We start from the raw sequence: 11,751 nt of genomic DNA, 5'->3' as shown, positions 1-11,751 counted from the left end.
ACATAAAATAAATATGCAAAAATATATCAAGGGAAAAATAGGTCTAAATGTGGTCTTCAATATAAATTTGGCAATATGTTCATGAAAAATGTGCTACTCTGACACTTGAATTGCTCACTTCGAAATAAGACCATTCTCCTTAACAAAACATATATCCAATAAAGTGCCACTGTTTCATAGAACTGTCGTCATAAGGAAAAGATGAACTTAAAACCATAATTTTTCTGTATGTTTTGAAATCTGCAACAATTTAAGTCAAGTAAACAATATGAGTAGATCCTTTCATTAGGCTCATGCCACATTGCTAAATCCACAAGAGAATACACAATGCCTTCTAAATTAATAACTATACTTTCTCTGATGGTGCTGAAATCAGAATTTCAAGTCATAGAATCATAGAATTGCTCAGGTTGGAAAAGACCTTAAAGATCATTAGGTCCAACTGCAACCTAGCCAAAGTCACTCTACTCTGTACATGTTAAAAACATTTTCCCCATGACTTGTGCTGCAGAGCTGCTACACAGCTTTGTAGGGATGATCTCAGTCCTCTTCTGCCCTTCTGTGTTGTCATCAAAGGTGCTGGCACTGATTCCCAGGGCACAGTCTTTGCACCTCATTCAATTTTATGCAGCAGAAAAGAAGCTCAGATCCATCTTAACATGACATCAGATTTTAAGACGCCCAGGGCTCTGTCTTCTAAACTAAAGTCACTTGATATAAAAGATAGTAGGCAGTATATTGCATGAGATCTTTAGGAAAGTACAAGAAAGGATTATTTTGAAGTGTAACTACTTTAAAATGATAAAGTAAATGCTTGTTTGTTTTTAGTAAAGCCTATAAATAGTTGATGTTTCAACCCCGCATTCACAAATGTCAAGACAACCCTTAGAAAAATAAGGGGGAATTTCTCCTTTAAGGACTTCCAGGAAGGAATATGAAAAATGTTAAATGAGAGAAATGAGCTTAAAAGAACAATCTAACCAGGAAGGTTTCAGTGGTAAGAAGCAAGCTGAACTGTTGAAGTGACATTTGGAAAATGGATAGGAAAAGTCAGCTACTTCCTGAGTTGACAGGAAAGAATGATCACTGTGCGCTGTTCTCAAGGCTGCTGTGTGGACACATGAAAAAAAGAGGAAGAAAGAAAGGACAATAGTAGAGTGATACCTTGCACAAAAGTATGACAAATAAGAGCAGTGAAAATTGAACAAGCTACAATTAAATAAATTAGTAACACTGACATTAATATATAAACATAATTAGCATACATAGCATAGATACATGCCAGAAAATATTTTACTAATGAGAAAAGCATATTTTTTTAAATAATCCATGCACAAATTTACAGGACCAGTGCTGGGCAATGTATGGGTACGGTGTCAGATTCCCTTGGCACACTGTCTAAACATCATGGAGCCTTCAGTTGGGCACTTTTGGTGCTTAGAGGGCATCACAGCTTTTCAGGATGGAGAAAAAATCTGGGGATGCTACCACAACCAATTTTACCAATATTTTCAATAAATATCAATCTGCCAGAGTTGGTAGCAGGTGAGGGAACTTGTTACACATTGGGACATGGTATCTGAGATCAGAATGGATCTTCCCTTACCTCTGCCTCAGCAAAGGCAGAAATAATACAAGCTGCATTACTGCTGCTGATTTAGCTTTGGAAGATAAAGGATGGAAAAAAGCACCTCCCAGTATATGACATTAGTTTTTACCAGAGCAAATGTCTTCAAAATTGAGAGGCAATCTTGCAGAACAAAAGTCTACATGCAATACAGGTCACAGCGTAAAGGTGAGGTTTCATCAAGATAGAATCTGTTTTTTTCCTTGGATGTGGAGGACGCACTAATGAGGCTTTTCTTGAGGACTCTCAAATTTCAAACATTTTAATCGTTGTCCCAGAGTAGAGCATTTGGCTACAGAGATGGGACTAATCCAAACCTACGTGCATGCTTCAGCTTTTGTGAGATAATACTGGAAGCAGAAACCAACTGGGCTTTAATCAGAGGCAGAGAAAATGCAGGTGAGCTCGGGAATCTGGGAAGAAAAGGCTTCAGGACCTAGGGGTAGAAAGCTTGGCAGCAAGGGAAAGTACTTGCAGGGGATGAAATCACATAGATATGGGGAAGCAAAAAGAAGTGACTTATTTTCTGCAGTACCTTCTGTGAATTGGGAGTAAAACCCTCCGTTAGGATAATTCAGCAGATTTCTATTATTTATAGATGCCAATATCAAAACAGATGCTAGTTACCTTGAGACCAGCCACTACCCCTGTAGTGGGCTGATGAAAGTTTTGCATTGATGGGTATGCCAGCATTTTGAAAAACATGACATGCACAAGCTTAGCCAGTGTACACATGAAACAGCTTTCTCTCATCCTCTATTACTGCTGACTCTCTGGAGGAGACCAGACTCAGCCAGGAGAAATGTCTTCACGGAAACTGCCTGTCCTGAGGCACTGCCTCCTTCCCCATCAGGGCACCTGCGTGGGTGGCTCAGGAGCACAGCCAAGAAATTCTATGGAAATTATTCTGAACCTGTAAGACAATATTGCTTATTTCTGTACAGCTCCTTTGTAACTACACATTCCGCATATCTTCACTTATGAAATTCAGCTACTTAGGTAGAGTAAGAAAAGAAAAAAAGAAGCAACAACAAAACAAAACGGATCAGAGAAAAAAGAGAAAAACAGCTAAGACTGGTAATCCAGTCAGTTCATTATGGATAGCAAATATTGCTGGGGTTACAAAACAGAGGGCTGAATATCTCTCTATTCCTTATAGATATTACATAACTGTTTTTATCTGTAGTTTGGTGCATGCACCTGCAGAAAAGATTATTTCACTTCTTCCTCTGTCTAACAGCATAAAGTTTTCTATTTCTCTTTCCTGTTAGAGTATTACTTTTCCTTTGATTACAACGGTGTCAAAGTGTACTTTCTTTAAGCATTCAGAATAAGAAATGAGAGAAATTCTGAAGTTATTTGAATTGTACAATCCACTTTAATGTAGTATCTGGTTGAATGCAGTGCCTTAGTTGCTAGGTTCCTCTACAGTCTGAAATTCTTTTGACTACTTACCTCTGTGATAGTCTCACGCCCTTCAACTAGCAGTAAACTTCAGGTTATTTGAATCTGTATACTCAGAATTATAAGGATTATCTTATTTCCCATTTCTTCCATTTATTCTTTCCTTCATTGTGGTATTAAGAATATTTTAAAGTGTGTAACTTCAGAAATATTTAGGAATTGCATAAACCCCACTATGTATCCCACTGTGTATTGTGCATGTTCTTGTGCTCACAAGAGTGACGGTATTTGAACTTTTGAAGAGCAGTTAACAATGATGAGGCAAAATTTTGGATCTATTCAAATAAGGATGAAATTTCCAGTGAAATTTCCAATGATTACCCCTACAGGACTTTCATGATCTCCTTGCTTTTATTTCATCAATTCTGACAGTTACAGAGGCACAAATACCTTGTTGAATTTCTAAACTCAAGAAAGGATAACAAGGGCTAAGCTGAGTTTGCACAGATAAGACCAATGTCATGGTACTGGGCCGAAGTAAGCAACCAGATATATATATATATATATATATATATATTTGCAACTGAAGTCTACAGGCTGGGAACTGTGTTAGATCTGAACTCATTTACAAGATGAAAAAGCTGCAGAAACCCTAATGTCTTTCCTAACTCACAGCTCTGATGTTAGTGCTCTGACATGGAGCTAACTATCTTAATGCTGTGCAATTACATTGATAATGAGTGATTAACCAGAAACTTTAATTATGTAGGTTGCTCTGAAAGTAATGCCTTCTATTTGTTTCCATGGAAACTACAACAGATACAAAGAGCACAGTAACTTTTCTTCAGAAAGAAATTTCTTTAACACTTTAAAGAAGAAAAATTACTACATACGTCTCCAAGTGGTTTATTTTCCAATGTGAAGTTGTCTCAAATTAAATCTGTTTCTCAGAGGATAAATATGATTGAAAGACAAGTGAAACACTAAGGAAGCATAACTCCCCACATTAATTTCATCAACTATGTATAATTATTTCCTTTATGATGATATGTCAATATATTGTTATATGTTATGATGGATTGCGAATGTACTGAAAAGTACATTATTGCATATGTATACAGTGTAACCCCAACCCTAGCTGCCTCCTAACTCTCAATTAATGTGAGAATCCATTCATCTAGGTGACTTTACATGCAAAGAATGGGAAAAAATCCTTTTGTAAACATGAATCCTTTTCAAAAATGAAGCTTTAGAAGATCATCTGAAATATTTTTAACTGCCAGAAATAACTCCTACACAGAATCTGAACCTGCCTTTTAAAAATGAAAAACAAGAAATATTCTTCTGGTTGCTGCTGACCTGAATGCAGAAATTAGTGCAAATGGTAAGTATTTGAGTCATCCATTCTAATTAAAATTTAAATTGAAAACTGCGTACTAATGAAGAGGAGCTTAGTGCTGGTCTTGAGGGATCTCCTGTCAGTGGGCAAAGGTAAAAAGTGCACAACAGAAGAAGAGATTTCACTCAGGCATTTGTTTGGTGAATGTTGTGCTGTTACATAAAAACGAGAGCCCACTGCCTTTTTATTGAAGCAGCACCAAAGCAGGCACAGTTGCTCTTCATGATACTGCAGCCTAGTGAGAAAACTTTCCTAGTTCTAACAGAGGAGTGAAGAGCAATAAGGAAGAAACTGTCCCATAATTTTGTCCATCCTAGCAAAGTTGTCATGACTATTTTGGATTTGACAGCTCCACTCTACCAGCCCACTCAAATTGCTGATAATAAACACAGAGGAGGGTGAACCCAGACATAACTTCCAGTACCTGCACCTGCTCAGACACCACTGTCTGAAGGGCCAGCATTTGCTAAGCAGCTCCAATGAGAACAAGGAAAGTGTGAAGCAGCCTCTCTTGGTTTGAAAAGAATAGTCCTGTTTATAAACTTTAAAATGACATTTTAATGTGTTACTAAGTGTAATAAAAACAAAAATCCATCACACCCTTAAGCTACTAAATTACCTGAAGCACTGGAAAATTCCCAATGCATCAAATGTTAACTTGCTAAATGGATGAAAATGCTAAAGCCGCAGTATCTGCCAGAAATAGCTATGTATTTCTAATGGTGTAATACAAAACAGTGGAAAGTAAAGCAAGAGTATTATACTCACAAAAGCTTGCTTCTGTGTTGCCTCAGAAGCTGAAGATTAGAAGAACAGTTATTACCTAATTCAATGTCAGTACTTGCTATTAAGGGCTGTGAGTAGCTGTGATTTAAAAAGGAAAGATGTCAGAAAAATGTAGGAACTGTACAAAATCAACCAGATCACCTTGATTTATACAACAAGATAAGTTATGAACTATTTCTCTCTATGGACACTTAATTATGCTTTGTGTAAGCAAAATAAATTACCTTAAGCCACATTCTGAATAATGGTGAAAAAATCCCACAACAAACTACCCCCACACAAAAAACCCCATACTCCAAAACAAAGCCTTCATTTCCCACAGATGCCTCTTTGCAGTGATCTTTACAGGTATTTTTTTCCTTTTTTTCTCTTTTTTTTCTCCTGTTGCTCCCCCCTCCCCATCAAGATAATAAAAGCAGTATTAAAGCAGTCTCTCTCCCTGGCTGTGAGCTTTCTGTAGATGAAAGTTAACTCCCGTCTTTCAAAACACTGTGAGTGGCAGGTTGCATACCAGAGCAGGAAAGACATCTTGCAGCTAATCTATCATGAACAAAATACAATGTCTCCCTGCAAACCTCCCTCTGTCACCATGCTCAGGAGGTTGCAACAGCAATATTTCTCTGGTTACATTTACAGTAGAGAATGCAGAAACCACAAAATAAATAAATATATAAATAAATCACAGGGACACAGATTTGGCATAGACAACCAGTTGAGTTTAATTAAAATGTACTGAAATTGTATTCTTTTTTTTTTTTTCATTTAACAGTAAGTTTCAGTCAGTGTTGTTTAATGTCAGTGCTGTTAATGAAGTTGTCAAGCTTGTCACTTTCGTTGAATACCAACTTTGCTAAGAAACTGGTACTACAATTACCTCCAGCTCTATACCATTAAATTCATCAAAGCAAACCAAGGCTCCAGACTGTGCCAGACCTTTGAAGAATTTCCCCATGGCTTTGTAGTCCAGTCCATCAGAATAGTTCAACACAATGCACAGCCAAAAGAAAGGAGGTTTAAAAAGATTTTTTTCCTGTTATTTAAAATGTATAGGATTTGGCAACATTTAACTCAGCCTCCCCCACTGCCATCCCATCCCTGGAATTTCCCCTTATTTATCTGCTCTCAGTGTGTAACATAAAAGTAGCTCATGTAGCTCTTAAATGATTCGATCTTGCCCAGTAGCATGTGAAATGCATTTCCACATAATTTTAAAAATAAATCTCTAACAGCAGGATCAGGTCTACCCCATTCCAGCACTCAACTGTACTGCCCAACATCTCACAGAAAAATCAATTCATTTAAAGAAACCACATAATTGCCAGAAAAGAAAAGAGAAAAAGAAAAGAGAAAAAGAAGTGAGGATGGAAGAGGAGAGGAGGAGAGAAAGGGAAGGGACAGAGACAAAGAAAGAGTAAGTGAAAGAAGATTCAAACTCCCTCTAAAAATAGTGAACGGGTGAAGGAGAGATTCCTGGATTTTTACCCTGTCTGCTGACAATATGAAAACCCTGCCGTAACAAGACAGTGGCTCTCACTGCAGGGTACTTAAACAAGAAGTATCTTCCTCCATCTCTACCTCTTCATCTCCTACCTTGCTGCCTGGTAGTCCAAAGAGGACCAAGCATCTTGACAGGAGCCTGATTCCAGCTGTGCATCCCTAGGGCAGGTACCTCTTTGGGCACATCTCTTCACTTTGGCAGCCCTAGGGGACATACCAGTCATATTGCAAGATGAATGTTTCCCCAACTTTTCAAGACTTTGGTTTTTCTATATGTTCTTTATGACAATTTGGAAATTAATATTTAACATTTCCTGAAGACCAAGCAGGAGAAAATGCTACCTATACATGTGTTTTTTGTGGGAATTAAAATACGTATGAAAACAAATGCATAAGACACGAAAAATTTGAAAAGAAACATATTGACTTTCATGAAGTGTAGACATATTTGTCTCACTGTTATAGCTGGTTTGAAAACTGCAAAGGTTATAAAGGTGATGACCATACAAGTGAAATGTCCATTTGATAATACAGTTTTGTTTTGAGCAAAGTACAGTGCTTGCTAGAGCTACATATTCTGTCCAGAATAAAATTAACAAAAATATACATAGAAAAGGAATATTATGAGGAAAATAAAGTTCTGAGTCACACTGCAAGCCTAAGATCATGTTGTGATTTCCAGCTCTGTGATTTCCACTATCTCTTTGACAAGTAACTACCTCTTTGGATTTGGTGAATGGGTAATGCAGAAGCAGAATTCTGTGCATATCCAATGCAGCTTCAAAGAAGATGCTTCTTCCTGCTTACTATTTGCTGCTATTCTCTCCCTGGTGTGTTCTTCTAAACAAAGCATATCTATAACTCTCAGGTTTATACTTTAAGACAAATGTAGTAGATGGGCTTTGACAAACTGACCACCCATGGAACCATCGGGCTCCAGCTTATGCAGATGCAGAAAGAACAAAGTAGGGTCTCCCCTGATGCTCTCAGGAAACCTCAACTTCAAAGTGCGTAGAAGAACAGGAAATGAAGGAATGTCCCAAATGGGTCACACGAGTAGCCCCTCTAATCCACCAGAGGTCAATCTTTGCACATGATCCAGTTAAGACTCTGTGAGCAGGCATGAGGACAGAGAGTCAAACAAGCCACCATGGATACTTGTCAGTGCTAGCAGGAGTTGTCTGCTTGGGCCCTATCATTTTGGAGAAAGAAAACTTTTCTAAGTAGAATCAGAGGTGAGACAAGAATCAAATTCAGTAATTATCATAGACATCTGCATACCAGTACACAAGTTTGTGGGATAAACAAAAGAAGCTTGAAGTCTTCAAACATGATACGCTTATTACTTGCTTGGCCTAACAGAATCAATCCAATCATATGTATTTCTGTGTGTGTTTACAGATATGAAACTTGCTTTAGAACTACAGGTAGATGAAAAAAGAAATGAACCATTTTTTTTTTTCAAATCCAAGGACACATTCATTTTCTCTGAGGCTTCAGAACACAGAGGGCTTTTGAGCAATTGAAGAGCTCTTAAGTAATAATTAGAAGAAAATGCTGTGTTTATCAAAGTTCAACAAAATGAGATGATCTGATAAAAGGTATTTTTACGAGCAATAGGCAGAACCATTTAAATGAAAGGACTTCTCAGCACTCAAAGATTTCAACTGCCCAGCAGCTAATGGAAACTGGATGTACCAAGGCACAGAACCCTATTCTCCTTCAGATGACCTGGTGAAAACTACTTGATTGAGCTGGCAGAAGTGTTTGTTTCTGTGTGAATCCTTTAAAAACACGAATACAGAATACAAGTTGAGTGAGCATCATCACAGATGGAGAACAACAAAACAAAAACCAGTGGACTTCAGTAAACTGATGACCTCAAAAAACTGCACGGCCAGTTCTCCAGAAACTAAGCTGAAGGGGGAAAAATGTCAAGAGAGACGGCAGTTCCTCAGCATGACTGTACTAGGGACACAAGTGCAAAACAATATAGGGAGTAAATAGAAAACAGGTTTTTTTAAACAATAATTTTTCATTTAGCAGATGTCTACAGGTGGCAAAAATGATGCTAACTTGCTGTCAGGCTTAGAGAAGTAGAGTAAGCCTATAGGATAGATTTACAAAGTAAGTATATAGAATAGACTTACAAAAGTGACACAGTGCACAACTGAAAATAATTCAAGAAACGGTAATACAAAGAGAGGAAAGAAACTGTTAGAACACTAATTGCAAAAGAGAAATTATCAACAGATAATGATGAGAAGACCAAAGCTTACAGCTTTTTCTGTATGTCTTTACTAGTGAGGCCAGCTACAACATAGCAGCCAGCAGTACCAAGGACACTGGGGTAATGTCCCACATTAATGCAGGCAAATAAAAGGTAAAAAAAGTAATGAGCTGAATTGCAGCATTCAAACAGCTGGGTAAAGAAATAAGAGAATCATTATGTATCATCTTTGAGAATTCATGGGTGTTGAGTGACGTTACAAAATTTGAATGGGACAACAGAAAGATGGTATTTTTTGTACAAGGAGACCCCACAGAGCTACCAGCCCAATTTAAATGCCCCAAAGGCACTGGAACAAACTATTAAACAAAGGGCTATACATAAGTCCAGAAAAGAAAACGAGATAAGCAATAGTCAATATTGGTTTGTCAAAGACAACACCACCAAAACAATATAATTTATTTCTGTGACAGGAAAATGATTAGTGGATTTGGAAGCTACAGTGGATGTCACAGCCATTCTCTTAGGTGAGGCTTTTGATGCTGCCTCCTAAGAAGGTCTGGGAAATCTGTTCCGAAGGAAATTATTTCATGCTAACTTTAAGTGTTGGAAAACCATATTTAAATGTAGCTACAGTGGTATGTTATCAGACAGAGGACAATATCAAGGAGGGTTCTGTAATTCATTGTATCTACACATGCCCTTCTCTGATATTTCCATTAGCCACTGGAATGACAGAACAGAGACATAAATATTAAAATCTATATAATCTTCCTAATGTGAATAACAAATGCTCCATTTTTTTAATTTTTTTTTTTTTTTTTCAAAAATGTTGTTATGAGAGATCAGGAAATGCACAGATACACTCACAAAATGAACATTCAGAACTGAAGAATCTGCAGCTAAAATGTCATGCTGAGTTTTGAAGAAACTAAAGAAAACTATTCATCAGTTGGAGTACATCTGGAAGGAGAAAATGGAATGAGCTATGGTGAATGACTGAACAAACAGCATCAATTTATGATACTGAAAGAAGAAACAATAGCAAGTGCTAAAAAAGCTTTTGAGAAAAGAAAGAGAATAATCTGTCATGACGGTTGTGAACAGGCTGTGGAATGTCTGTGCTTCAGTTGTAGAGAGGCTCAAATGTGCACGAGAAGACATTGGTTTATTAGTCTAGCTCTGTGGAAGAGAGACAGAGTAGGATGATCTTGAACTCTTTTCTCAACAGTCTTTTCTCTGACTCTAAAATCATAGAAAGATTCAACATATATGTCTTAAAGAAGTTTATATCTCAGTTTGTCCTCTATGGTGCATGGAGGACAGTGTAGCACTGTGGGAACATATCCAGACCCTCTATAAACATGGTGAGCTTAGGCACCTAAAAATTCTGGGTGAAATCTGTGTTCCATCTCTTGCTTGGTTAATTCCATCACATCTGCACAGTACCTTATTATGCAGTGGAGACATACCGCTGGCAACTAGTTCATGCTCCACAAATTCAATTTTATAATCCTAATTAATAAGAATTATGTAAAAAGAACACCCTAACAGAACTGCAGATTTTCATTGCCTATGCAAATGTGCAGAAGTTCAATTCTTGTTTTAGCTCCTGGAATTTGGAAGTATCCAAATACACTGGATACACTGGTTGGATATTTTGGTTAAAGTAAATGATCGATTTATTTATTTATTTATTTATTTATTTATTTATTTATTTCAGTTTTTCTTCTCTCAGTTTTGTCTTTTTATACACATTACTTAGCAAAAAGGGCTAAAGGAGTAAACCTCCTCTTCTGGACAGTGCTCTCTCTTAACAGAACAGTCCTGATATATTTTCAGCCATTTCTCATTTTAAAATCTCACTCTGCCAAAAGACAGTACTTGTCTTTTGAATTCCATTAGAATAATATTATATCTTTCCAGGACCAAGTTGCTTGAACTGAGAAACAGTGTGAGAGAGGGAGAAGGGAATGTTTTCAAATCATGGCACTGTTGATGTTTTCAGTATTATTTTGTATTCAGTCCCTTAAGTAGCAATTAAGACATTGCTGCCTCTTAATCCTTTGCTTTCACATCAGCATATTAAGCAGAGGTCTACAGTGACCTGTTCACAGTGGTATTCTGGTCATTTTCCTTATCGATTGCAGTTATGTTCAAGTTACAATGCACATGAATACCCTATTTTCTCTTAAGTCATTTCAGTAGCAGTGATTTCGTTTGCCACTGCACTGCCCACATCTTTCATTTTGGTCTGTCTTAAGTTCATACTTTCCAACAAAGCTGGAGGCCAAGGACATGGTGGAGAGACAAAATTTTCAAGATAGCAGTGACCAAACACCAGTGTCTTATCTCTAAAGAAAGGCCAGGATATCACTTTGACTTGGCTAGAAATAAACCTGTGTTTACTCCAGTCTGTGGGTGCCACATGCCTTTTCTGGTAGTAGAGCCACTTTAAAATACAGAACCAATAGAGTTAAGCAGTGAGGGATTTTGCCTACCATGTGCTATCAGGTGCTCCGAGCTTTTCGTATCCCTCAAATATCATTTCCTGGCATTGTATTTTCCCTTTCATTTATTCCTCTGTTTCCTTCTGTTACTGCGTGAGAACAGAGTTGCGTGTAATCCATTTTGTCATTTTTCTTCTGGGTCTCAATTATTCTTTATAACCCGCTTTCCTTCTCTGGCAGCATCCCTTCTTGCTCCCAGCCATTTATTTTCTTCCTTCTCCTATCTGCCCAAGAGTGATTTAAATATATCCATGGCAAAGACATTTGAATACAAATTTTGCCTGCAAGACTGAAAACA

Source organism: Coturnix japonica, chromosome 1, assembly GCF_001577835.2.
Source record: "Coturnix japonica isolate 7356 chromosome 1, Coturnix japonica 2.1, whole genome shotgun sequence".
NCBI lineage: Eukaryota > Metazoa > Chordata > Aves > Galliformes > Phasianidae > Coturnix > Coturnix japonica.
The sequence above is the reverse complement of the archived record's forward strand: the minus strand, read 5'-3'. Positions refer to the sequence as shown.